The sequence below is a fragment of the Rhyacophila brunnea genome, unplaced genomic scaffold (genome assembly GCF_057557595.1).
Source record: "Rhyacophila brunnea isolate RB1 unplaced genomic scaffold, BYU_Rbru_1.0 scaffold_8, whole genome shotgun sequence".
Classification (NCBI taxonomy): domain Eukaryota; kingdom Metazoa; phylum Arthropoda; class Insecta; order Trichoptera; family Rhyacophilidae; genus Rhyacophila; species Rhyacophila brunnea.
In genome coordinates this window covers 21,276,018-21,304,003 of record NW_028233350.1, presented here as the reverse complement: position 1 = coordinate 21,304,003, position 27,986 = coordinate 21,276,018, and the positions used below count along the sequence as shown (strand labels likewise).

Genomic DNA, 27,986 nt, shown 5'->3' with positions numbered 1-27,986 from the left:
TAAAATTGGAGACCTTATAGTGTGAGGTCATGTCTTTTCGATAAGAAAGCTCACGGCTAACTGTGCTACGGTGAAATGTAATACGTACAATTTACATGTAACCCATTATTCATAATAGTATAATTAGCATTATATAACATATTAAAAATCCTAAAATCAAATAGATTACAATATGTGTTGTTAGTTAAATGAAAAATATGTATAATACATACTGCAATTTTAATATAATGTACGTATTGGTATTAGAACATAAAATTGAATTAATACAATAATTAAAAAAAAAATGCGCCATTATTTGAAGTAGGTACATATTATACAAGACACTGATATTAAAATTGTCAGTCGTTGTATACGTCAGGAACCCGGTGTATGATTAAAAACTGGGAAACTTTTGATGCATACATTTTTTTGGAAGTCATTCCAGTCAAGGTAGAGAAGATGCCACATTATATTAAGGTACATTTCTGATGAAAAAGTTACGAAAAAAGCATTCACAATAATGGAATCGTTGTGAGAGGTCAAATCTTTCCAATTTGAGAGATCCAAGACAGTGACTATCATAGACCATAATAAAAAGTAGTCTGCTGCTAAAAACAATGTCGAGATAAGAAGTAAACATATTTATCTCTGATTAAGCTTTTCTGATACTTCTAGAACTGCAAAATTTCTGGTATGTCTACTACCAATTCGGAAGAAAAAAAAATCGCAAAGAGACTAAATGTCTATTAAGTAAGCATATAGTCTACCCTTTGTCTTCAAAATGTTCTATGAATGTGAAGTAATTATGCCACTTAGCATTACAAGTGTGACACACTTCGATATTCATGTTTTTTTTCAAAACAAATTGGAGTGACGGAAGCGATTGTCAGCAGTTTTCTTAATCATAACCTAGATCAATAGTATCTAATATGATTTATTTAATTGCGATAATAACTCTTGTAATGTATTGATTTAATGTATATACATAGCAAGGACGATCTCTAACTCGTCACTCCACTCGAGTCCAGTCACTTGCTTACAGTCTCTTGCTCTCCACACTCGTCATTCCGACCATTGTAACTCTTGTACTCTGCATCAAAACAATAAACATCTACATCCATCTTTACTACCGTTGCCTTTATCACTTCATTACCTCTACTTCACAATTTCCAAAAAGGTCAAAACAGTAGAAAGATAAACGCCTTAATGTATTTTTTGTGGTGCTTGAGACTAATGCTGAGAGCCTTGTAATTGGTCAACAATCTTTTAAACAGTGAACACTAGATTTCAGTTTTTTTGGCCAAATGTATGTAGTACGCAAGGAGGATGATAATCTGGATTAGATAAGACAAGAAGAGAAAGAGCTCCTTTCAGATGGGAGGATCAAATCAATAATACCACGAGTTATTAATTTACACAAGCCCTGTGTTTTGTTGAATAATTTAATATATCTATAATAATATATTGTACAAATAATATTTAGTTAAGTATAGAGTATAGATTATTACTGTAGTGTATACTATCATAGTTTTCTATTGTTGTCAAATGAATAAATACTTTTTTATTTGTACAATTATTTTTAATTGCTTTTTTCGTTGATAATTTGCATACGTCATTTTTTTTTTGCATTTGCCCTATAAAATATTAGGCATCCCGTCGACTACCCTTGTGGCAATATGGCCAAGTATCCCAAAGAGTCAGGCCTCGGATCGAGTCCCGCGCCTCTCGATATTATCACATCGTGACGTCGAACAATGCCGGGTCGGAACTAAGTGGTTTTAATGAAAACCTCACTCTGCTTAGGTGCTCATTGTCTGGCCAATATCGCAGAAATCGCGTTCGTCAAAAGCGACATCTTGATTTTGAGCACGGGGCCGAAGTTATTATTTTTCTTTTCTCCAGCCGGTGGCTTTTATTCGATATTCAGCATTTTTAATACGGTTATATCAACTTCACTCGGGTTCAATAATTTATTTATTTATTTAAGACACAAAAATACACGACATTTTGCTTATCCTAAGATGACTCACGTTTGCCAATAAACGTAGGTATAGGTATTTTATACATACACCTAATAACGGCATAAGATTATAGTAATATTCACTATATTGACTCACCTTCTAGAAAATCGCTTGTGTTATAACTGAGTTTGCATTTATATTGTAATATTAGTATGTAGTTGTATTATGTATTTAGCAGCAATTAGCTGAGAATTAAAGATAACTGCAATCGAAAGCTCACCGCTCATTAAAATTCTTCATTTAAAAAAAAAACCATAACAGTATGTCTTACACTTTACCTACTCTTTAAATTTTTCTCCACATATGTTGTCAAATATTAGATTCACCCTAGCTGGGCGTAAACAATCCACACACAGATATAAGTATATATTATTAGTTATAGTAATTTAGTAATAGTTAATAAAATCTTTATATACTTGCTGAAATATATTATCTCATATATGCCAGTGGCGAAGGGTGACTTTTGGAAAGAGGTAGGCTGTGGAGATCTGATAAAAAGAGCACACTTGTCAGGTATACTTACGAGAATAGTACGATATTTACTACTAATGAATAGGTACACACTAGTAAATGACAACGACACATTAATTCAATGAAACTTCAAAAACTCATTGACGACATAAAAATGAGCGATGTGTTTAAATTACGTATTTTTCAAAACATGTATACCCATCAAAAATCATTAGATAAAATTTATTTTTATTTATAAAAACAATCTATACTTACTTATTTATTAATATTCGATTAAATGCCGTTAAAATTATTTTTTTAATTATTTAATTATAAATGATTTTGGACAAAGTGCGCAGTCGTGACAAAATTATTATGCGCGAATGTTTCAGGCTCTGCGATAGAAGCTTACCTTATTTTGTACAAATCAGCAGACTTGCTGAGGTTGCGAGACGTAAAGTCCATACGAAAAAAAATCAGAATTATTTCTCACATAATCGGAGATTTATTTACGTCGAGACGTCGCGGCATTTATTATTTATTTACGGCGCGCTGTGGTATATTTTTAAATAACTTTGCAGTTGTTTTGTAAACTGTGTAATACTGTAATACATTCCTACATATACATCTCTCGTTGGCAAAATAAATTATTTTTATATAACATAAAATAATGAAGTGATTAAGTATATAAATATGTACATATGCAATTAAATAATATTTTTCTTAAGAAGGTAGGCTTTAAATAATCGCCTAGTGTGGAGTCTTCGCCACTGAAATATGCAGATAGTGCAATGATTTATCGAATAGTGTTTATAATAAATTTGATGTGGGGTCCATTATCTGCTGTAATTTCGTAAATTTAAACTCCATCTCTTTAGAATAAGATTTTCTTGAAGATACTTGGTTCAGTAGTTACTAACTTATATGATATTACTGTGATGCATGTATATAATTCAATATTTTACTAAATTGTCGTTTTTTTATTGCTTTCAGGTAAGACAACCCACTTTACTCTGTCATCAACTACGTCACAAGGTAGACAGAGAACAACGTATGGTGGTCAGTGTTTTATAATATAATACTATATTCAAGCGATTTGTTATACCTATTCCTACCAAATCTATCCATTTATAACAGTTTAAATTTTTCGCGTTAAAGTCTGACGTCTTATTACTATTTATTTTTTTAAAGAAAAATACAGAAAAATACGATATTAATTTTGTGAACAAATTCCATCGAAAGAGTGTTTTGCCTGGAGCACTGGAAAATTGTACCTACTCTCAATGTAAAAACATTACAAAACAAAAAGGTTTTTTTAGGCTTTATGTTTTCTGAGTTGAGCTTTGTGTAGGTAATACCTACTATTCCTGCTAATTTTAATCCATTAAACAGTGCCCATTAAATAAATCTGCTTCAATCCATATCTTTCTTAACCAAGCATATTCCGCCAAAAAATTATGTAACGCGTCTAAAGTTGTTTAGGTCTAGATATATCCCAAAAATAACTACCCAAGACTTACGTTACCATGCTCATGCCTATGGGGTGTGGAAAAAGAAAAAGAAAATAAAGCATGGCAAGCAGTCGAGTCAACTAAAAGAAAAAAATCTCCGGATTGCCGTATGATGGTGAAAGTAACTGGCCGTAAAATTAGCCTTTAGAGCTAGCTATCAGGTCAGACGCCCCGCCCCGATAGTACCAACAGACGGTTGGACCGATTTGAATAGATGTTCTTTTTCTGTATAATATCAAAATATTCATAAAGATTGTGGGTTAGCATCATGGGATAGCATTATATGAAGCATGTAGGTTGATCTATAAGGCCAACATGGAAAAGTTTTCCAGAAATATCACCATGAAAAGTCAAGAAATGACTCATTTGTTACTCCGTAGTCAGAGCCGTTATCTTCTTTAGATACTTGGAAAAAAAATTAAGTATGTACAGTTGTATTTTTTGGAGGTATCATAATATTCTAACTCTTCAGCTAGGTTTTGATATTTTTGTCCACTTTCATGAGACCGATTTGTCACTGACTGAGCAAAGTTTATTGTTTTCTAAGTACAGAATCAGAGTAACGTGAAAGTCACTGGTGTCCACTTTTTTGCTTCTAGAGAGTGAGTGTTGAGCCGTGGAACAGTTTGTATGGCTCATACCATGAAAGGCTCATTTCAATAATTATAACGAAAATTAAATCTCAAACAAATGAAAAAAAGCAAACAAGGGTAGATATAATATGTGAAGGATAGTCGCTAAACTAGTGTTTAGCAATAGACTGAATATGGCACTCGACAGAATATTGACAAAAATAACAGGCTTTGCTTTCACTACAGAAGGGTAATTATTACTATTGTATTTTATCTAAAACGGTATCGATTGTCAGGCTATTTTGTAATAACGTTAGTTTTGAAACCCAAATTCCTATTGACACAGCCAATGCAATATTCTCTTAAATTACACTACAGCTATTTTAGTCTCTAATTTTACCAGTGGCTGTAAAGTCTTAAAATGACTATAATTATTGATATGGTAATATTATGTATGAAATACATATCAAGTTTAGTAATAAGGTGATAGTTGTAAAATATGAAGTCAAATAGAAATCTCACTCTAAAGCGTCAATGACATTGAGCTACTTTACGAGCTGCTTGTTGGCGAATTTATGATCTGCCTATAAAGTCGCCCAGTGTCATCATCGAACAAGCAAATTGTAAACAATCTACCGAGAAAAATTGAAAGGCTGGTCAACTTAACACGCTACACGCCGGCGTGTGGGTTTACTGCGTCTGCGCAGTAGAGCGTAGTAGCGACCTCCCGGTAAACAAACGAACTACGTTATGTCAAAATAGTCGCTAGCTTGTTGGCTTCTCAGGGAATGGAAAGTTTTGTGTGTCATCATCACAATCGCAGTAGCTGAATCGCCCGCTTTTAAATTCGCCAACAAACAGTTTGTAAAGTAGCTTAATGTCATTAAAGCATTAGTAGTCAACAACTATTTAAATAAATATAAAATAAAACTGATCAATGCACTTAATTATAAATATTGTCTTAATTGACCGTTTTAATTGGAGTTATTAATGAAAATTGGTGTTCGCCAAAAAAAAGTCTATTACAACACGTCTTTCATTTACATAAAATGTATAATATTAGTATAAGTAATTGAAAAATTTACCAGCTGTCCCTTCCCAAAATAATGTTTCTTTCCCAACCCGATTATTATCATTAACAATGATTATATTTTATTAAAAAATAAAGCTCTCACATAAAAAATATGTGCATGATGACGTGGAATATAATATGTACCTATATACAAAATACGTCTTGTATTTATTAATTATTTCACATGTGGGAGTACAAAACGATAGATTTTTTTATCCCTACTCATCTACTCATGGATTTAACCCAGAAGTTTCAATACTTTTAGGATAATAGAATCAAATACTAAGTATTTGATAAAATCTTATAGGGAATCGAAATTGATTTAATTTGATTACTGAATAGGTTCTTAGTGCCTACAAATGTTTATGGTATAATGCAAATGAAAAACACTAAAATAAAACTCTACCGATATCATCCGGTTTTATTTTAATATACTTTGATTCCAAAATTAAATAAGAAAGTAGAAAGAGAGTAAAACAGAAGAAATCATTAGTAATTTTATCACACTTGTACCTCGACGAGGCGGATTCTCTTTGAACTTTATAGAATTACCTGGAATATTACGAGCCTAAAATTTAATTCGAATACTCATATTTTTTCTGATCTATGATATTATTTAATAACGTTATCAAGCATTTAATTTGTGAGTATTTTTTAATAAATTAAAAAGGAAAGGAGGTACCTACTCGTAGTTAATTTAATGTCAAATGTTCATTTTTTTAATATCCGTAAGTAATAAAAAATTGAAAACATACTCTTATAAAAACCCATGCAGTCTCTTTCATCTACCTCTATTTATTTTTAGATTAAAAAAATATTATTAAGCATTATTAATTTAATTTACATCATTAGATTTGATTATTTTTTAAAATAATATTTTTCATTTTAATATTATTATCATTGCCTTATTTTTATCACTTAGTGGAGATTTTGGTAGGTACCTAATAATTTTGGTTCATAGATTAAAAATAAAACCCATAAGCAATGTAAAAAATGGGCAAAATTTTTAGTACCTACATATTTTCAAATTTTATAAATTTGTATTAAATACATGATGATTTAACGTCACCGAGCTCTACGTAATTATTTAAAAATGGATATTTCATTAAAAATTTAAGTGAAAGAAATTCCAGATATTTTTAAGAAATAAACAATTAATAAAAAAATATTTTGAACTGAATATCAACAGTTATATTAGGCCCATAAACCAATACCGTATGTATTTAAATAAAAAAAATATTGTTTGAATAGTAAATTCTTCCCGCAAATATGTTTTATTTTTTTTAAACAAACATTAAATCTAATTCGACTGAATTAAACGATTCAATAGTGGATAATATAAAAAATCGTCTATCTTATGTATGTAACTCATATTCATTTAATTTTGTATTAATAGGAAGGTAGTTATATACTAGCAATCAACCGTGACTTTGTCCGCGTGAAATCTGTAATTACAAAGTAGACAGACATGCATATTAAAAAGTATACATATTAATTTCATTAACTCTTATACTTATAATAACTCGGATATAAATTATTACATTACTGTTCATAATTGTAATGCTAACGAACATAATATTATTGTATGTAAACGATTTTACAACGAACTGTGCATAAGTAGATCTTGACATTCATTTCTGACTCAAGTGGTCATTTTTTATTCATTAATCCATTGTCGCTACAATATTTCCTCTACTAAGTAAAAGGCTCACTTCTTTAACATGTATATCTAGTTAAGATAACTCAAAATACTTTATTGCTTAAGGATATGTCATGTGAAAACGCACCACATGACCTATTTTTTATCAAGAAGTTTATTTTAATTTTCGTGGAGCTCCTGGTACTTCTCGTGAAACTCCAGGGTTTTGCGGAATTTTGTTTGGTAATTACTTATAAATAGTCTATAATCTGTGCAATTTTATCATTATTAGGTGAGCAGTGCTTGAGTTATGGCGAAAAAAATAATATTATTGTACTTGATATCGATGATATAATAAAAACGCTTATCAAAAGGCAAATATTTTCTAAATTACAGATAGATAATTCATTTTTTTGTATGAATATATAATATCTATATATATAAAACAAAGTCGGGTTAGTTACACCATTTATAACTCAAGAACGGCTGGACCGATTTTTATAATCTTTGATTTATTGGATTTGTCTCCGCCCCGATTAGCAGAATAACTATAAAAATATTAGATAAATCACGGAAAAAATAAATTATGAAGAAAATTCATTTTCTCATACATTTTGACATTTTGAACAATGAACCTCGCGCATTCGAAAATAAAAGAAAATCACAAAAAAATTAAATTCGTATACAACGCCATCTCTGATACATGACAGAAACAATAAACAAGAAACAAACAAACAAAAGAAAGAATGATAGTCGAAATTTACTGTCAATGGTGTAGTGTGCCCAACATTTCGTGCTTCATGTCAACAGCTCAATTTGCTTGAAAACGATACTCATTGGGATGTGACAATCGCTGAAGCAATTGTTTTTACATCTCCAAATCAGATACGCACCTTATTTTCTATCATTATTTCGACATGCTTCCCATCGAATCCACCTGAACTGGGGAACAAGCACAAGGATGACATGTCAGAAGACATTTTACATCGAATTTGTGTTAGTTCAGGGAATCCCGATCTCGAGGTGAATGAGGAGATACATAACCAGGCTTTGCTTTTAAAGATCAAATACATGTGTTACCTCATGTGCGGCAGTTTGTTAGTCAAGTTAGGAATGCCAACGCCACATCGTGGAATGAACGACGCTTTTAATCGAGAATTGGAACGTGAACGTGAATATGATCGAGATGCATTGAACCAATCAGTTAGAACGAATGCACCACTGTTGAACCCCCCAACAGAAAGAAGTGTACGATACATTAATGATGGAAATGGTGGCTTATTTTTCCTCGACGCGCCCGGTGGAACTGGGAAGACATTCCTCATGTCATTGATTTTGGCTACTGTTCGTGCAAGATCCGAAAATGCTGTAGCAGTTGCTTCTTCTGGGATAGTGGCCACGTTTTTAGAAGGATGCCGAACGCCTCATTCAAAGTTGAAATTTCCCTTAAACCTGCAAACGACTGAAAAACCGACATGCAACATTGCAAAACACTCAGTAATGGCTAAAGTTTTGTTAGCAAGTAAAATTATTACCTGGGATGAATGCACAATAGCGCACAAACGCGCATTGAAAGCACTCAATCGAACTATGAAAAATCTGTGTAATGACTCAAGAAGTTTTGGAAGCGTAATGATTCTACTATCTGGCGATTTTCGCCAAACACTACCAGTCATTCCAAGATCGGCCGCTGCCGATAAAATAAATGCTTGCCTCAAATCATCGACTCTGTGGCGCTATGTGAAGAAACTTCAGCTGACGACAAACATGCGAGTTGCATTGCTAAACGATCCATCTGCCGAAAATTTCTCCAAGCAATTGCTGACTATCGGTAACGGCCGATGAATCGAACGGATTGATTTCGTTTCCGCTGAATTTTTGCAATTTCGTCTCAACTAAGGACGAACTCATCAACAAAGTATTACCAAACATCATTGCTAACCACAAAAATCACAATCAGTTGAGTGAACGAGCATTCTTGCGGCAAAGAACAAAGATGTGGATCACTTAAACTTCACAATTCAAAATCAAATCGTTGGTCTACTGCATTCCTTCAAATCTATCGACTGTGTAACAAACGAAGACGAAGCAACCAACTATCCAACTGAATTTTTAAACTCATTGAATCTGCCTAGCTTGCCACCGCACAATTTACAATTGAAGGTTATACGTAGCATGGTCATGTGTCGGCAAACCATCTGCTTTATTCGTTTTCGTACCTGACAACAAAACGAAATATGTCGTATATCACAAGGTGCTTCAATGAAAGGAATCGACCCGAGTGTAACCCATCCAGCAAATAGTTTAACAGAAAGTAGTGCAACAATGATACGCGAATCATTTCGATTCGCTTCAATAAAACAAATGCCTTGCTGCCACGTGAATAACATTCTTTTTTTTTCTTTAGACCATGTCCGATCCTAATAGAATCATATGGGCCTCCACGGAGTGGAGGTTTGTATTAACAGATTTAATTTTTACGAGAAATGGATGTCAGCCACTTGCTCAACGTATAAGGACCATACGCTGACTCATGCACAAATTGAAAAACAATATATGAACTTGCCAGACCCAGGATGCGAACCTGGGACCCTCGACACTATAGACCGGCGCTTAATCCACGCGGCCATCGTGGGTGTACAGTGTGTAGAGTGTACAATGTAATTAAAATACTTTTCATTTTAATTTGATTTTTGCACATTTATTGAACTTATTCATTTTGAGTACTTATTTTATCTTAATAAAAACTGAATTTAATTCAGCTAATAAGTTAACACAAGATTATTGATTCTGAGGCGGTACAAAGTTCGCCGGGTCAGCTAGTAATAATATAGATTCTGTTTATAAAAATGTGTTCTGCAATAAATCTCAGCCGATTCATTATACATTTATAATCTTCACCTATACAATATTAATCTTAATACGTAAAATATATTTCCATTAAAATTTTGTTGAAATTCACGAAATGATGGTGGCGTTTCCTGTACTTATGGAATAATTTGATTTTCCACCTCGGGAGTAAAAGTGGGGTGGTCTAGCAGCAATAAGTGCTGAGGGGGGAAACGGTATCGTAGATGGGTCGAAGAAGGTGCTATGATTTACGGCAATCGAGCCTCCAGACGTAAACATTAACTCGGCGCACTCATCCCCCGCTAGTATTGGCATCTCTCTTCGGCCGCATGATGTCTCCAACATCTTAACGCCTACTGTCACGCCTAGCCAGACACTTGAAACGTTTGTGACCTACTTGAACTCACTAAACTTTATCTGTTAAATGTAACCTTGGTGTAAATCTGTGTTAATTTAGAAATCAATTAAATGTGTCAAATATTATAATACGAGTACTATTTCCTTCGGTTTTTTTGCTAATCCTTATCGAAAGTCATCCGCCATCAGAATCTGTATAGTCTGGTTTAATCAAATCATGGAGATTCCTAATCTATCAAATTCAACGTCTTTATCTGTTAGGTTTCCACTACCACTCGTCATGTATTTACAGCTATGGATATGCACGGCCGCCTTTCATGACGCTATAAACGTATCTGAAAGAAGTAATTTTAAGTGGTCATTCCATCCCGAGATGAAGCCGCACGGGACTGATGCTTCAACCATGCACCGTAGTGCTTGCTATCGAAATTGAAATTGCTAGACCAACATTCAACTTGGTGTGGAATATCTAGGACGTACTATATAATACGGTTAAAACCAAATGTCGCCAATTCTATGTGGGCGATTGGTCGAAATAGTTAACAAACTTATGTAAAAATCGTTTTCAAAAAAACTATTAGAAATCCCGCGTGGCGTCGTATCAGTTTATAGTCTTATACTCACGGTCTGACGCAGGAGTGAGATAAAGATGAGATGTGAATCCCTGTACTTTAGATTGATGTATAGTTTCCTCTTACCGTCGCGCAGAAGGCTCTTTATATAGTAGGGGAATAATTTGACAATACGTCTCGTTCTTGACAATATATCTTGATAATATTCTCGTAATAAAATATTGGAAGAAAGTCGCGTTTAACGTAATGTCAAGGATGAATCTGAATTCTTATATAATATATAAAGATAATGCAAGTGATCCAAAATTATCAAGATATCAATTCATATCACAAATCATAGAAACTATTGAAAAAGTTTGGATGGTAGAAAAAAATTATTTATCGGATGCACATAATCCCACACGAGGGATAATACAAAATAGTGGAATTAGGAAATTACCCGGCCGAAAAGAAAAAGTTTGCATTGCTTGCAGTAGGAAAAATGGTGGCCCCGTTAAAAGATCGCGTACAATATGCTTGAGTTGTGAAAAAGGTCTTCATGGTGTTTGCTTATGGGAACATTTAAAATATTGCAAATGATTTTTATTTCATTATTTTTTTCATAAATGAAATTGTTTTTATATAGTATAAATCTACTTTAATTTAATAGAAAATCTACGGTCCCTTCAGGGAGTCACTATCCATGTATTTTACTTTAGTAAATTAGAAATAAGTAAGTTAGTATTAATTAAGTTAGTATAATCTTTAGTATTTTTAGGGAAACACTGTTCTAAAATACTTTTCCCACTGTTTCAAATGTATAATATTAAATAAAAAATTGTCATTCCACCCAGAATTTGACTGTAAACAAACAAAAAACGAAATTTTTTATATTGTAAACTGAAATTTGTATTTGAAATTAATGTTTTTATTATAAAAATGCTGATGCGATGAAAAAAAATACAATAGTAATAAGTTATAACCCTACCCAGTCACAAAACATATATAAATCAAGTTATATTACACAACAATACAACTAAATATATCAAAAATGTTTCATACCTCTGAAGCAGTAGTATGTTCCAAAATTAACTTAACATTTCAGGCATCAAATGCAAAACGACGATCGTTGTGGCCAATATCAAAAACAATGATATATCGTTGCGTAGCATTCTAAGGGTTAAAAAGCATCCTGGAATGTGTGATTACTGGTAGAAAATCAATTAAACCATTTTCCATCAGGTGCAACAACAACATGGAAACTAAATAACAACGTAGCAAGAACCAAACGTATATTATAAACAAAAAATATGAGCGATCATTACTCTTTATTCCTGGTTTCTATATACAAACTAAAAGACCTTGGTCAAAAAGAGGGCCAAAATACAGAATTCCTCAAACTCATTATCCAAAGAGGACACGACGATGCTGTATTTTGTGGCTTAAACTGACTCGCACGTCTAAACTCGCCTCTTCTGCAACACAGCCATAAATCAAACTTTTTAGGAATTTTGCATTCATGTTGCATAACCGGCTGCGAATATTTATTATGAGCTTGACGACAATAACGGTTGCAACCTCTCGAAACGTCAAAGTCGTAAAAAATGAAACATCAAAAAAAAATGCCATCAGACGCCGAAACAGCAATTATTATGACATTAAGCGCAAAATTTTTCTGAAGTGCTCTCTTCTTGTATAATCATAATATTATTATATGCACGTATAAATAATTATATTTCCATTTCGTGTATAAAGAGAATATTGGAGCGCTCGTCTGTCATTTTATAGGAGATACATCAACTGTTTAAATTAGAATGGTGGATTCGTAGCGATTTGAGCAGGTGTAACTGGAACACTGATGGCGAGCGACTGCAAGTTGAGTCGCATGCAAATTGTTGCTAGCGACAACAGATGTGTTTTTTCAAACTTAAATGTTTCATTCCAGCAGTGTGCGAAGGTCCATATGATAATGTGTATTTTGTGAATAACACATGAATCACATAAAGCACAAAGACGCACCACTTCTACTTGCAGTGTGGTACATATATCATTTTTGTAGCAACGTTGCAATTTATTGATTATAAATTAAGATAATGCGGCATCATCTAATATTATCTAATTATGTAATATCTACTTTTCAGAATTTGCTAATATTTACGTTGCTATAAAACGTTTTGTGTACCTACATTCATTACTAAAAATAATTCGGCGCATCAATGAAATATCTTATACCCATTTTTTTGTATATTGCTATGTCTGTTTTCTATTGCTGTCATCAAGCTATCGTTCCTATATCATGGTCATTTATTTTACTTTGAGTGTTAGGCTTTCGAGTATGGCAGTAAAATATTTCATAGCCATGCGTGGCTATCTGTTATTGCCTAATGGTTTTTTCCTGTTATCAAAATTCTTACATGATCTTTATCTGCGGCTGAACTCAGGTTATCTATCTTTTGTGTAATCTTTATTGAAATAGGTGTTTGGAAAAACTTTTCAATTATTTGACTCGAATCTATCCATTTAAGCTGTTGGAGAGATAAGTGGAATACTTTGTGAATACTTAACGAAATACTCGCAGATATTTTATAATCTAAAAGGAACAAAGAATATTTTGATTTGGCTTTCAAACTTTCTTACTGCAGTATCATTTTAAATCTTTATTGATAGACACTCTCGAGCTCCAACATTTACATTCGCCGCTTCTAAATGAGAAACTTTTCCAAATATTACAAAGATTTTGCGTATTTTTTTTGTGAGCCAACATTGTTTTATCTCCTCAATAAAAAAATACTATCGACCGACTGTAGATACTTGATGAAATTTGAATTTAAATCTAAAATGTTAAGAACTTGCTTATTTATTATTAGTATGTTATATGGTTTTAACCATTATTTATTGTTTTCAATCAGTACTACATAAACAATAATTAACGATTTTCGTTATAAGTGTGTATTTACCATTGGTGAGTGCGCATATTGTCTGAAGATGCTGCATGGTAAAACTCTGGTCATAAAAAATGATTCAAATAGAATAGTAGGTACAAAATTTAAATTATTTAGAATTTATTAATAACATTTACATATTATAATAATATTATAATCTTAAATTGCACAACTTTAGTTGTTTTTATCACAATAGCTATTTTAGTAGTACTCGTAACACCATTATCAAAAGTTATGTAGTCTCATACTGTTGCAAAATGGAATTCTTTCATGTATCTACATGGTATTTTAATTTATATAAATTAATATCTACCCACATTACTCTTATTGAAATGATATTTATTTTGGTATACTTACTCGTATCAACAATTTTTAATACTCTTTATTATTTAAAATATTTTCATTAAAGAAGCTTTGTTCATCTTAAGAATGTTTTTGAGAGTATAATATAAATATCTAAGAAAACTGTTTAAATATTGTTTTATAATTCAAAATATTACTAAAATTCTTGTAGTTACAAATTATTTTTAGCTTGTTTATAGCAAAATCTCTCGTTAAATTTTCATAGTAGTGTTGCTAGATTTATTATTTTCTGGAGTTTATATAGAAAAAAATAATTTGTTTGCTTTAATAAAATACCAAAGTAATGAAAAGTAAAATAAATATTTCCGCGAACACTAAATTCTATTTCTCTTGCGAAATTGACAAATGAATTAATCCCAAAGAATAAAAACCCTTCCCGTTACAGTCGACCTTTGCTTAGCATTGCGAAAAAATGTCCATTCTTCGTAACATAACTGTTTCGGCCCCCAAGGACCTCCGTTATGCTCTTCAGCAAACTCCGAGATTTACAGAGCACTTCTGCTGCCCTCTGGAGTTTTGGACAACCTGGGGACCCTCGTTTGCGACCTCCGCTCCTCTTCTCCGCCTACCCACGGGGTCTCTCTTCCTCTTGCCCCCGCGACCCGCCCACTGGATGAATAAAAGGGAAAACAAAGTGAGAAATAATATTTTACCGTGACCATATTTATTTCACAATTTTATTTATTTTAAAGTGCCTACTAATAAACAGGAAGACTAATAAGAAGTAATTCTACGTTATTATTTTACTTGAATTTTTAATTATAAAAAAATTTTCTCCATAGTGGCAGCATTAGAAATTAACAAACCATCAATACAAGCTATAGTAGCTTTTGCTACATAATTTCATGCGATTTTAAACTATATGAAAAAAGTATCCATTGCTTTAACTTTTGAAGAATTAAAAATAGATAAATTAAAATTACACTTATATGTGAATAAAATATACATCATTTAGTAAAAAATAGCTAAACTTATTCTGGATGGGTGAAAATAGGCATCGGTAACTGCATTCCAGTGGCCAGTTTATATATCTAACTTTGTGAAATATTAACCGATCAATATGATGTACCATAAACTATTTATTTGTTCAAAAAATAAAACAGAGCATTACAAAAAAATCACAATTTTATTCAATAATACTACGAGTATATACATACTTTATTGAACTGCTTTTTTTATAACATTATGCTGCGTCCACACTGGCAACAAGTTGCTGGCAACCTCATTAATTTGTACAATAATTATCGTAAAATATAACGAGACTGCCAGCAACTTGTTGCCAGTGTGGACACGGCATTAGGATTGTAAAATATATGAAAAAGGTACCAAAAATATTTATTTAATTTAATTTCGCGGTGTTTATTTGCATAGGTATGCATTAATTATTTGTTTCAATATACATATCCGTACCAATATGGCAGAAGCATATAAGTCGTGTTTTGGCGATTTTGAGATTTGAATGCCAATATGTCAAAAAATGCCTACTTTATGTTATGGCAAAAGCATATATCTCTAAAACCTATAGATTTCTCGTAAAACGACTTGGAAAAACAATACATGTCATATAAATTCAAGCTCTAACAAGCCAAAAGCATATATGTCTGACATATGCGCTTTTGGCATAATATAAAATTTCAATATCTAACAAGGCAAAAGCATATGTCTGACATATACGCTTTTGGCATAATATAAAATTACGCATGCGCAGACTTATCTATGGTGTTCAGCATTTTTGGCAGCTGTTAAAATTGTGATTTTTTGTGCTTGTGTTAATAACCTCTTTTACAATGTATCAAAACCCTAGAACTTTACTAATTTTGCAAAATGCTCGAATATTGAATAATGCAAACAATAATATCCATGGAGTTGAAGGTAAGCAATAATAAACTAATCTTTTGTTTAATTCATATTGTTACAAAATTATAACCTCAAAATGTGTACAATATACTCCTAAGAAGATTTTAAATGAATCTCTGATGTATTTTAACACTTTTATGTCAAAATATTATGTGTTGATGGCAATATATGTATGGTTCCGATTGCAAATAGTAACCGACAATACATTTTGTGGGTCATGTGCTTAAAATTTCTGCATATTTTTGGTTCAGTATACTTAATAGATATTACTTTCAGGCACACCAGTATTGGAAAATAGTTATTTGAATCCAGAATCTGAAGTATGCCCAGTACAATTTGAAGGTGGGGCTTATACACAAGGTCCAAATTTCCATACTGAAGGTGAAGAAATAATTGTCACTGACTATCACAACTTTTCTGAAATTACAGATGGTAAGTAATGCAATATAATGTTGGTCAATCGATATCAGTATTTTTAGTTCTTTATAGTATCAATATAGTTAATTCTATTCAATTTGTTGATTTGTTGGTATCCTAATTAATATTATTTTTTAGATGCAGCATTGTTGGAAAATATTAATACCGATAATATTACAATACAAGTAGTGGAAGAAGAAGCTTATGGACATGATCAGATCTGTGTTATCGAGGAACAAACTGAGGTTGAAAATAGTGTTATTGAAAATCATTTAAGCAGACCTGATATCCTTCCAGATGATAACCAGCTTATAAACTTTGTTGAGCCACATATTACTGAAAGACTGGAGAAAAATACTAAAAAGAAAACGTGTAACAGAAAAGAAATGAAAAAACGTAAGAGTTTAGGCCTAGATTATACCACAAGGCAAGGAATTAAAAAACCTAGAAAAGACATATTTTTCCTGCAAAACTGTTGTCGGCTAAAATGTCATGAACAGGTGGATGAAGAGCTTCAAATAAAATTATTGAAAGATTTTAATGAATTATCTCATCGTGATGATCAATCGCTATCAAACTGCATTCACATTGTAGGAAAAAAAAACGAACGAAAGAGGAGAAACCCCTCAGGCCAGATTAAAAACCGCCAAATCAGTATAATTTATAAAATTATCAATACAGAGGGACTGGAATATAAAGTATGCAAAAAAATGTTTCAACATGTCTTTGGAATCACTGCAAACAAAATAAATTTTATCATATCAAAAAAACGATTTTCCGATACAGGATTTATTGGTAATGATAATCGTGGAAAACACGAACCCATAAACAAAAAAACAAATGAAAGGGAAGAAGTTACTGCACACATAAATAGCTTTCCTAAACATGAAAGTCATTATTCACGTCGTCGCACATCCAAAGAATACCTGTCCGGGCAGCTAAACATATCAAAAATGTTTGAAATGTATTGTGATATGCAAATGGAAAAAAATATGATTCCTGTGTCATATTGTATGTATGCTACAATTTTTAGAAGCACCGGATATAAATTTAAAGTACCTAGCAAAGACACATGCAAAACTTGTGATACATATAATATTCAATTAAAATGTGCTACAGATTTACAAATAAAACAAAAATTGGAAATTGACAAGATTGCCCATCAGCAAGTGGCAGATGAAGGCTATGAATTAAAAAAAAACGATAAGACCAAAGCTCTCCAATCTCAAGGTAAAATTGCTTTTTTAGCATTCGACCTGCAGCAGTGTTTGCCAACGCCTTCTCTTAACTCAAATATTGTGTACTATAAAAGGCAATTGTACACATATAATTTGACCGTAAGAAATTGCACATCGAACCAAACCTCATGTTATATGTGGCACGAGGGAATCGCTGCAAGGGGAGCTAACGAAATAGCGTCTTGTGTGATAAGTCATCTGAATACCTTAACTCCAACTGTTGAAAGTGTTATTGCATTCTCTGATTCTTGTCCAGGACAAAATAAAAATAACATAATAACTGCAGCTCTATCTTACTTTGTAAGTACATCACCAACTATTCAGGTCATGGATCATAAATATTTGCTCCCAGGCCATACGCGACTTGAATGTGACACTGACCATTCACGTATTGAAAAAGCCAAGAAAACTTCCAACATAGAAATTAATATTCCCCATGATTGGTATCAGTTTGTTAGAACAGTAAGGGGCAAGAAATCTTTTATTGTTAAAGAGATGTCTCAGGATGCGATTTACAATTATTCAAGCCTACTTTCTAATCAACTGGTGAAGCGAAAAATTAATACAGTTGGAGAAAATGTCGTTTGGAACAAAATTAGATGGTTCAGGTATGAGAAGGAGTTTGGTTTAATAAAATATAAATATTCGTTACATGAAGATGACCCATTTCTTCAACTTGATTTACGCCGTACGACAAGAGGAAGAAGGAACATTGTTAACATTAAGCAATGCTATAACAGTCCTCTGCCAATAAATCAATCTAAGAAAGATGATCTCATCAGTTTATTGCCATTGATAGATCCGGTTTATCATCCATTTTATATAAATTCAAATACCTGTTAATTTTTTATATAAATACTATAAGTAATACTCATAAACAACTGTTTACTATCTATTATTATCACTGTTAGTTTAATTTTATCATGTTTTCATTTAATTTCCATGCCCTTGTTTTAGTTTTTCTATAAAAAAACATCTATTATTGTAAATGATATGTCAAAATGTTGAAAATATTTTTATGCCAAAACCCCATATGTCATTAAATGCTCAATAACTCATGTAATTACTTAATTTTCTTTTTTTAATAAATATATTTTTAAAATATATTAGTTTTTACCAACTATTATTAATCTGTTAGTTTCATTTTATCGTGTGTTCATTTAATTTCCAAGATCTTGTTTTAATTTTATAAGTTTTCTATAATAAAACATATATTATTGTAAATGATATGTCAAAATGTTGAAAATATTTTTATGCCAAAACCTCATATGTCATTAAATGCTCAATAACTCATTGAATTACTTGATTTTCTTATTTTATTAAATATATTTCAAAACTATACTAGTTATTTTATAATAATAACATTAAACAATCCAATTTCCTTCATATCCTGATTTGTGACACTTCTTTAAACCTTAAAAACCTTCTCCTGTAAAATGCGAAAAAATGACTTATATGCTTCTGCCATATAGGTACGGATATTTAAATAAATAATTAAGATGATTATTCTTTTTCTTTTCTTTCGACATGTCCGATCCTAATAGGATCATATGGGCCTCCACAGAGTAGAGGTATGTATTGACAGATTTTGTTTTTTACGAGAGATGGATGTAAGCCACTTGCTCAACCTATTAGGTCCATACCCTGACACATACAAATTGAAAAACAATATTTGTACTTGTCAGACTCAAGATTTGAACCTGAGACCCACGGCGTTATAGTCCATCGCTTAAGCCGCGCGGACACCGTGATTATATTGATAAACAAATAAATTTTAATTAAAGATTGTATGAAAGAGGTTGTGATATAATATGTTTTCCATTTACTTTATTCGTATTTCCTCAAAAATATTTGCGTACAAAGTACCTATTTGTACGAATTAAATTGTAAGAATTACATTCCTATATAAATTATTTTAGTGTTTGAAATAATAATCGTTTTGTTTCTAAGTTCCCACGCGTTACTCTGCTGTCATTTATGTGTTATTCGTAAAACGTAAATATCCCTTTTGCATATTAACTTTTCCAGCTACGCATTATTTCTTTATGATATTATGTAACATAAATTTAATTTTCATTTCACAAAGCGTGAAGAATCCAAAGCCCAAAAACTAAATCCATTATCGCAAATCTCTCACACGACAGAGCAACAGCAAATCATAAATTCCAACTAAATTCACGAAACTGTTCACAGAATATTTTTGACCTTCTTGTTCGCTAAATTGTTTTCATGGTTTGAATAACAAAAATATTTACGTTCTTATTAGATCCTAACATCAAATATTTCATTTTTTATGTCTGAAATAAATTTTATGCTGCAATTTAGGATTCTTACTTTGTTTCTCGTTTTCTTATATTCCTTTTGAAAAACGTATTTTCTGCAAGTGAGTATATGAAACTGTATCCTTTATTATATTTTTATGTAGACGACAGTTATATAACTTTTTACTCCTTCATATTTTTCTTCGATGGCGCTATAGCTCAAGTCGAGCCCTGGCCTCCTCCACCGCCGTCCTTCAGCCGGAACGGTGCTCCGCACGTCTTTTCCAGTCCCTGATTTTTAGCAGCTGGTTGGCATCTTTTGTAATATTATCACCTCATCGTGTGCGTGGCTTTCCCACTGACCTTTTCCCCCCTAGGGCTCCTTCGAGGATCTTCTTCGGTATCCGTGACTCAGGCATGCGCTGGACATGGCCTCCCTAGTTCAGCCTCTGGAGTTTTATAAAGGTAGATAGTTTTGAATCTTGTTATAAGCGGTATAGTTCCGTGTTGTACCTAATTCTCCACTCCCCACCATCATTCATAGTTCGGTATATCCGCCTCAGGATCTTTCTCTCAAAGCAATCCACAATTTCAGCTGCTTTCACATTTAGTGTCCATAACTCGCACCCGTATGCAACGACTGTGCGTATGACGGTTTTATAGAGCCGGGTCTTAGTTTTTCTTTGGACATTTCTGGATTTGAATATGGGCAGCATGCTACATTACTACTAACGTTAAAAAGTTCGATGTATGCTTATTAGTATAAGTAGAATTATATTATATGGATGTAACTTTCAAATAAGTAAGTGCTTGACTAATATTATAAAAAAAACGAAAAAAGTGCAAACTAACATCCACTAAATTGAACCTATTTCCGGGATTGAGACAGAAATGGCTTTTCACGGTCTTATAACCAGGTTTTGTCTACAGCTTACTTTACATTTATTTGTCTATATTTGATAAACTTTAAAAATTGTAAAATCTAATAAAATACTAATTGTTGAAACAACATTTTCTGCCAGTGATTCGTTTCCTAAGAAAGATACACGAAACTATCGCTGCCAATTTAGCCAATTGGCGTTCGAGATCGTGTGATTTGATACCACTAGATCATTTCCTATGGGGCTACATATTCACTGGTTTATACTGATAAATTATTAGGAATAATTATTGAAGCTTTGGAAACCAAAAATGTTCTTGAAAGCGCTTAGCCACGGTGGGCGGGCGGGCAGCGGAACCGCAGCGGCGTGTATAACTCAAACGTATAACCGTATGTGCTATTACCAAAAAAAAAGGATACTGGCTTCGAACATTTAACACACGGTTATAGTGTGAGTTTCGCACGCCGCTGCCGCACCGCCGCCCGCCCGACCACTATTCGTAGTATGCGGTTAGCGGTGCTCCAAAAATCGCTTCGTCAAAAATAGCCACGGTGGTCTTATGCCTAAAGTCGTTTTCTAATTGTTGCCGTAATATTGTGTTGCTATTTGTGATAAAAAAGTGATGAAAGTATTTTTTCGGTATTTTTTTTACAATTCAAAGTTTTATCGGGCTTAAAAACACACTAATTACCCTGTCATGATGTGATATATTTCGAGACGCATAATTAAAGAGTCTTTATAATTATTATCAAATAGAAACACTGACGTTAGTTGTGTTGCCTAGACTGACACGCTAGTGTGGTGGGGAAATTGCATTGCGTCGACCAATCAGCGGGCGCGTTGCCATATTGGATAGATTCAGTTAACCGAGAGTCGATCGATCGATCGCTCTCTTACATTCCAACCGTCTTTAAGGACATACATTTACAATTCTGACATCCCGGAAGGAGCCCAGTTTCCATTTCACGATGTCTGGAAGTTAGTCGCCGGAAAGAAGATTCGGTATTATTTGTATAGTTTTAATTATTATGCTATAAGGCTTTAATCCAAAGGCTAAGAGTCACACAGCGAGGCATGGAGAGGTGCATGTTGGGCATCACGCGAAAGGACCGTAAGAGGAACGAATGGGGTAGGAAGCAGACAAGAGTACGCGATGTAATAGACGTTGCCAAACAGCTGAAATAGAGATGGGCGGGGCACATTGCTCGCCGAAAGGACGGCCGCTGGACAAATGCCGTCATCCAGTGGTACCCAAGGGGTACGAAACGGCCACAGGGTCACCCGAAAAGCCGCTGGATTGACGAACTGGTAAAGTTCGGCGGAAATACGTGGCAGCGAACGACACAGGACCGAGAGAGTTGGAGAAAGCTTGGGGAGGCCTTCATCCAGCAGTGGATTGACCCCGGCTGATGATGATGATGACATTTAAATTTTTCAAGATCTTTCGTTTCGTATATTATGTTCAAGGAATATTCTTTCTTATTTTAATTGAGTTTAACGCACCCGAATTGTGGGTGTTTTAATAACTAAGCTTTGTTACATTTCTTGTATAATTACTAAAAGATTTAATCCATCATGCATCATGTAACCAGATCTAGATGGTGCCTTCCATAATATGTAGGCCTGGCTTAGAGAAGCCTTAGAGAAGGTACACTACCAATACTAGGGATTCCAATCCCGGGATCCCGAGCTATTTTCGATACCTATGAATCCCGGGATTGATAAACATATTCCCGAAACTTTCAGGATTGATTGTTTTATCAATTTACTATTTTAAATCTCGCTAACCCATTCATTAAGTCTTTACTATCAAAAACAGCAATCTCATATTACATTCACATTATTATTTATATTACAATATTATTTACTCTATTAAACTTATGTATTTCCAAGATTGAAAGTAGATAAACAGTATTAACAATAAATGTCTTGAATAGTATAACTTATACTAGATTTATTTTTGACCGATGTTATTTGTAAATATAAAATTTTATGTTAACAATGGAAAAAAAATGCCAATCCCTGAACCAGTCCCGGGATCCCGGAATTGTCGAATTGTTATCTCGAAATCCCGCGATCAGAATTTTGGCTCGGGATTGGATTCTCTAACCACGACGTATCGTCGTGGGTTCTGGATCTCTAACGGAATCCGGAAGATCTGAAAAGGAGCGCGTCGAATCGCACCTTGAAGACCTAATGTAAAACCGAAGAGCTAGGCGGTGGGTAAAATGGATGAATTTTAATTAATTTCTTTATATAATTACAACTCTTACATAAATGTCCCAGTAGAATGTTCGATATTAGAGTAACTAGAAAATTTATTGTCAACTCTAAGATTCTCATGAATTTGGTTAAATCGTGGTTTTAACAACTATTTAAATATTCTAGCCATGCCGTAGATCTTATTTCAGTGTTAAATTATTCTCTTGCTAACTACTATAATCGTAAACAAACGATACAATAATTTTACGTAGCAAGAAATTTATGTCACTAATAATGATCTTATGAGTTAGAAACGGATAATATTGATATGGCCAGAAGCCAATTTGTACTACAACGCCAAAGACGAAGAACACGATTGGGATTTTAAGTTTATTTTGAATACACTATATTAATAAATAAGATTATTTTTATAATTTACCGTCATACCATATTTTTACAACCAATTCTATAGCAACATTGAAATATGCTAACAAATTTTTAAAATTGAAATTCTCTACATTTTGTTTTGTATTTAAGAGAAAGTACGCATAACTTAAAATTATTACCAGATATGCCGGATAACATAATCTCTGTTTTCTCGCATAAATAATACATCGGCTAAATCCCGCGAGTTTGGTAAAAATTATGCCGAGAGAGAGGCTAAAAGAATGCTATAGAAGGAGATATGATACAATATTGCGTACATATAAATTTTAAAATTAAATTTATTATTTGTTTTTTTTTGTTAAAATTTTTCTTTTATTTCACATACGGATTTTATTCATAATAAGGTAAGGTATGTTGTTCTACTTTCCTAATAGAGATTTTTCTCCTTGTTCAAAAATAGTTTTAACTTGACAGTGTCAAAATTACAATATAACGTTATTTTTTAATCTTAATAATCAGGAAAGTATTATTTTCACAGGAAACAAAACGCAAATATTAGAGATTGTAGTGAATAATCAAAGTAAATGACTAGTACTAAAAATTATGTATTTTCCAGTTTTCATATAATAATTTAAAAAAATCTTGAGTTACAAGATTGACACTGTGCGAAAAATCTTTTTAAATATATTTTTATATTATTAATATTGATATAATATGACATAATAATTTGAGGTATATATTTCCAAAACCATTAGTTGTTTCCATTGTATAATATTTTTTTTCCCCCTTAGTTTTAATAACATCTACACATTCTATCTAACGGGCTTTTTTCGAAAATACCTTTATAAATATATTATGCATTAATTACTACGTCTTGTTACAGTTTTTAACTTTGTGACTTGTGAGAGCATAAGCTTTTTTTCCTCGACAAATATATTATTCTAACGAAAATTTAGGGTCATTGTACTATTTTTATTAGACAACTTATCCTAAATTCAGTAAGTAAAAGTAATGTATGATAACAGTATTCTGTTTTGTTGGCCACTAAGAATGAAGTGGAGTACTCCTGCATAAATTACCGAAATCGCGCAGTTCCTAGTTAGCATAATGAAAACTATTACCAGCATGATTTATATTAGTTTCCAACTACAAAGCAATTTTATTTAATTTAAAACTATAAGGGGATAAGAAAAAATGCGGCAGAAGTTATTAAAAAATCAATATGTAGTTTGATGCATTAAAAAATAAAAATATTGTTTTCTTCTCTGGTCATCACAACGAGATGATAAAACGCACCGGCTGCGTTGAACGGTCTCACGCGGGGCAAACAAATTAGGGTGTGAATTTTCCTCTTAATGAATGTTTGGGTCACCATCGCGCATACTCATGGCTGTTTGCACAGGTGCCCTGCCCCATTTCACTTGCTGCACCAATAAACGTGAAAAATATTTGAAAAAAAAACCTAATTAACCAACTCATTAAAATAATGTATGTGGCCTTCATGACATGAGATATAGTAATTAAATTACCATTACCTAAAAAGGAAATTGATTAAATTTAATGGTAAAAAAATAATATAAATATTCAGTTGTGTTTTTTAGTACGAAAAAATTATCTTCTTACGACACAGAAAAAAAATACAGAATAAATATGTACAAGCAACTGTTTTACGGTATTGTTAGTCGTAAATTCTGTTGTCCATTCAGTCTTAGTTGACAGTTCAGTTTTGGAACGGTGATGTAAATTTACATATTATTCTGTATCCACTAAAAATGAATAATATTTTAATAATAACTTTCTAAATAAATTAGTTAGTATAATGCAGTAACTACATAAATATAAATAAATAATATTATTTCAATCGATATTAGAAAAGTAGTTTGAAAAATACGGCAACATAGTAATTTACACGTTAATTTAACTGGCAACTCTAAAAACGGATACGATGACTGATGGAAAACCCATCCTGTCACGTCTCCGTTTCGGTTTTAGTTGACCGCTTCAATTTTACATTTCCACATCAGTATAGCTGACAGCTCGAATGAAACGGAAACGGATAAGACAACAAAACTGTTCGTTTAAAAGCACCTGAATATTATGCATTTCACTTATTTGGAATGTTCTATATTTAAAAAAAATGTTTATTTTTTCAGTTTATCTCACAATATAATACTTTCTTGTTTATTATGAATGCTGTCTTGATATTTGTTATGAATTTTGGCCTGTTTTGTGATTAAATTATTGACGCAAACTTTAGAGTTTAAATCCTTGTGCATCTAGACAATCAACAGTTATAACACTTAATGGAAGTAATGAAGTGAACTTTTATTGCTAGCAATCATTGATGAATAGCAATCTACTAAATTTACCAAAATTTTCTAGTTTATGGGTATCTAACCAATAAATCAAAATTCCCAGGGTGATTAGAAAGTAAGTAATTAACACAAAAAATATTAACTATACCTATTACAATGTTTTTTTTTTCAAAAATGTGGCAGAGGAATCGCAGGTTACTAGCATATTATAAAATAACACGTCACTCTAAAAATGTTGCCAACCCATATACTAGAATGTCTCTTTCTTCTTATTACTTATAATATTATGTCTTTACATTAATTTTGATAAATATTTTAACGTTGGTACCCGGATAAGTAATAGAACATTGGACGCCGTATTTTTAGATTATTCGGGCATATCTAACGCGAATTCGCCATTGTATGTTTAATGACTCGCACAGGTGTGCCGGCGGATTATACGACGCCGTTCGCAGGTTAAATACCGCGGGTTAATTCGCAAAATATGTTTATATGGTTATGCCCCACAGCCGCGGCGCATGAACATTCATTACTTACGCAATCCCAAGGGCCTAAAGTCCATTAAGCCTTACTTCGCGATGGAGTTTATCAATCCCGTGAAAGTGCCCCGAGAAATCAGGAGCCTTTTGTTTATCTATTAGGCTAATTGAATACCTTCCCCAAAAACACGATTGCTTTTGTTAACTGTCATAAATTTACAAATGCCAGCTATACACGATATATTGCGGTATACACGAGTATAAAATGGAAAACACGAGTTTAAAATCTACCCTTATTTTTTTTTTTTTAAATTGTTAGATTACACTAAACTATTAGAATTTATTTTTACTACCTACCTAGATATTTGAAATAATATGCATGGTATAATTTTAAATCAGATTTTAAAGGTTGTAATAATCATAATAACATGTTATTTGTACTGTCCAACAAGAGGATTTAGGCAATAGTCGGAAGTCGCTGTCGTCTACTAATGCGTCAATGACATTGAGCTACTTTACAAGCTGTTTATTAACGAATTTAAAAGCGGGCGATTCAGCTACTGCGATTGTGATGATAACACAAAACTTTCCATTCGCTGAGAAGCCAACAAACTAGCGACTATTTTGACAGAACGTAGTTCGTTTTTTTGCCGGGAGGTCACTACTACGCTCTACTGCGCAGACGCAGTAGGCCCACACGCCGTGTAAAGTTGACCGGCTTTCAACTTTTCTCGGTAGCTTGTTTACAATCTGCTTGTTAGCTTGTTCGATGATGACACTGGGTGACTTTACCGGCAGATTGTAAATTCGCCAACAAGCAGCTCGTAAAGTAGCTCAATGTCATTGACGCTTTAATAGGAGGAGCTTGTTAGTTCACAGTTTTAACACGTAGCCAAGAAGATCTTGTTGTACAGTATTACCTTTTGTATTAAATTACTATACAAACAAGAATTAACTGTATTTGTTGTCAGAGTATATGTGCCATTGAATAGGGTCGCAAAAAATACATAACAAATGGATCAGTACAAAACTTAAATCAATTTGAATATTTATAATTTACTTACACATTTAATTCATTGTTCAAGGTGTAAGCAGATAACGGGGTGATGAACGCCCACCTCCAAGTGTTAAATATATGCTTTATGTTATTATATGACTTTTCCAATTACTTCATCAAATAATAAAGAGACTATCAAATTCGTCAATAAATTCTCCAAGGATACCAATCTTTTACTCAACAAACATTACCGTAAACTATAAACCCTATGTTGTTTGGCATTCTTTCAACAAACCCCGCACATTACAGAGAAAATCTGACAATAGTTTATTGCTTAATTAAAATGAAGGCCGGAAGGTTTAACGGTCTATCATATGGACCCAAAAATCCCAGTCAAAAATTCGATTTCAACTCTTTATTTTTTACTAATACGTTATTAAAAATACCTACATGGTATGCATTCAAATAAAAAAATGGGATTCGCTTTAATTGAGATAAATGTTTTCTTTTTAACTCAACAAAAATAATATGTCTGATCCTGAGTTATTTGGACTCATATTGCTACCACTTTAAAGCATGCTTAGGGATAATCGATTTAATGAACATGAACATAATATTGTACGACAACATCTTCTTGGCTACGTA

At 32.6% G+C, this 27,986-nt stretch overlaps 1 long non-coding RNA gene across 1 annotated transcript; it reads left to right on the top strand.

The window, feature by feature from the left end:
- Positions 1-15,707: 15,707 nt before the first annotated feature.
- On the top strand, positions 15,708-17,176 carry LOC147064030 (uncharacterized). The gene is made up of 3 exons (XR_015072017.1): positions 15,708-16,179; positions 16,441-16,596; positions 16,720-17,176. It is a non-coding gene; the product is annotated as an uncharacterized LOC147064030 (long non-coding RNA).
- Positions 17,177-27,986: the final 10,810 nt, after the last annotated feature.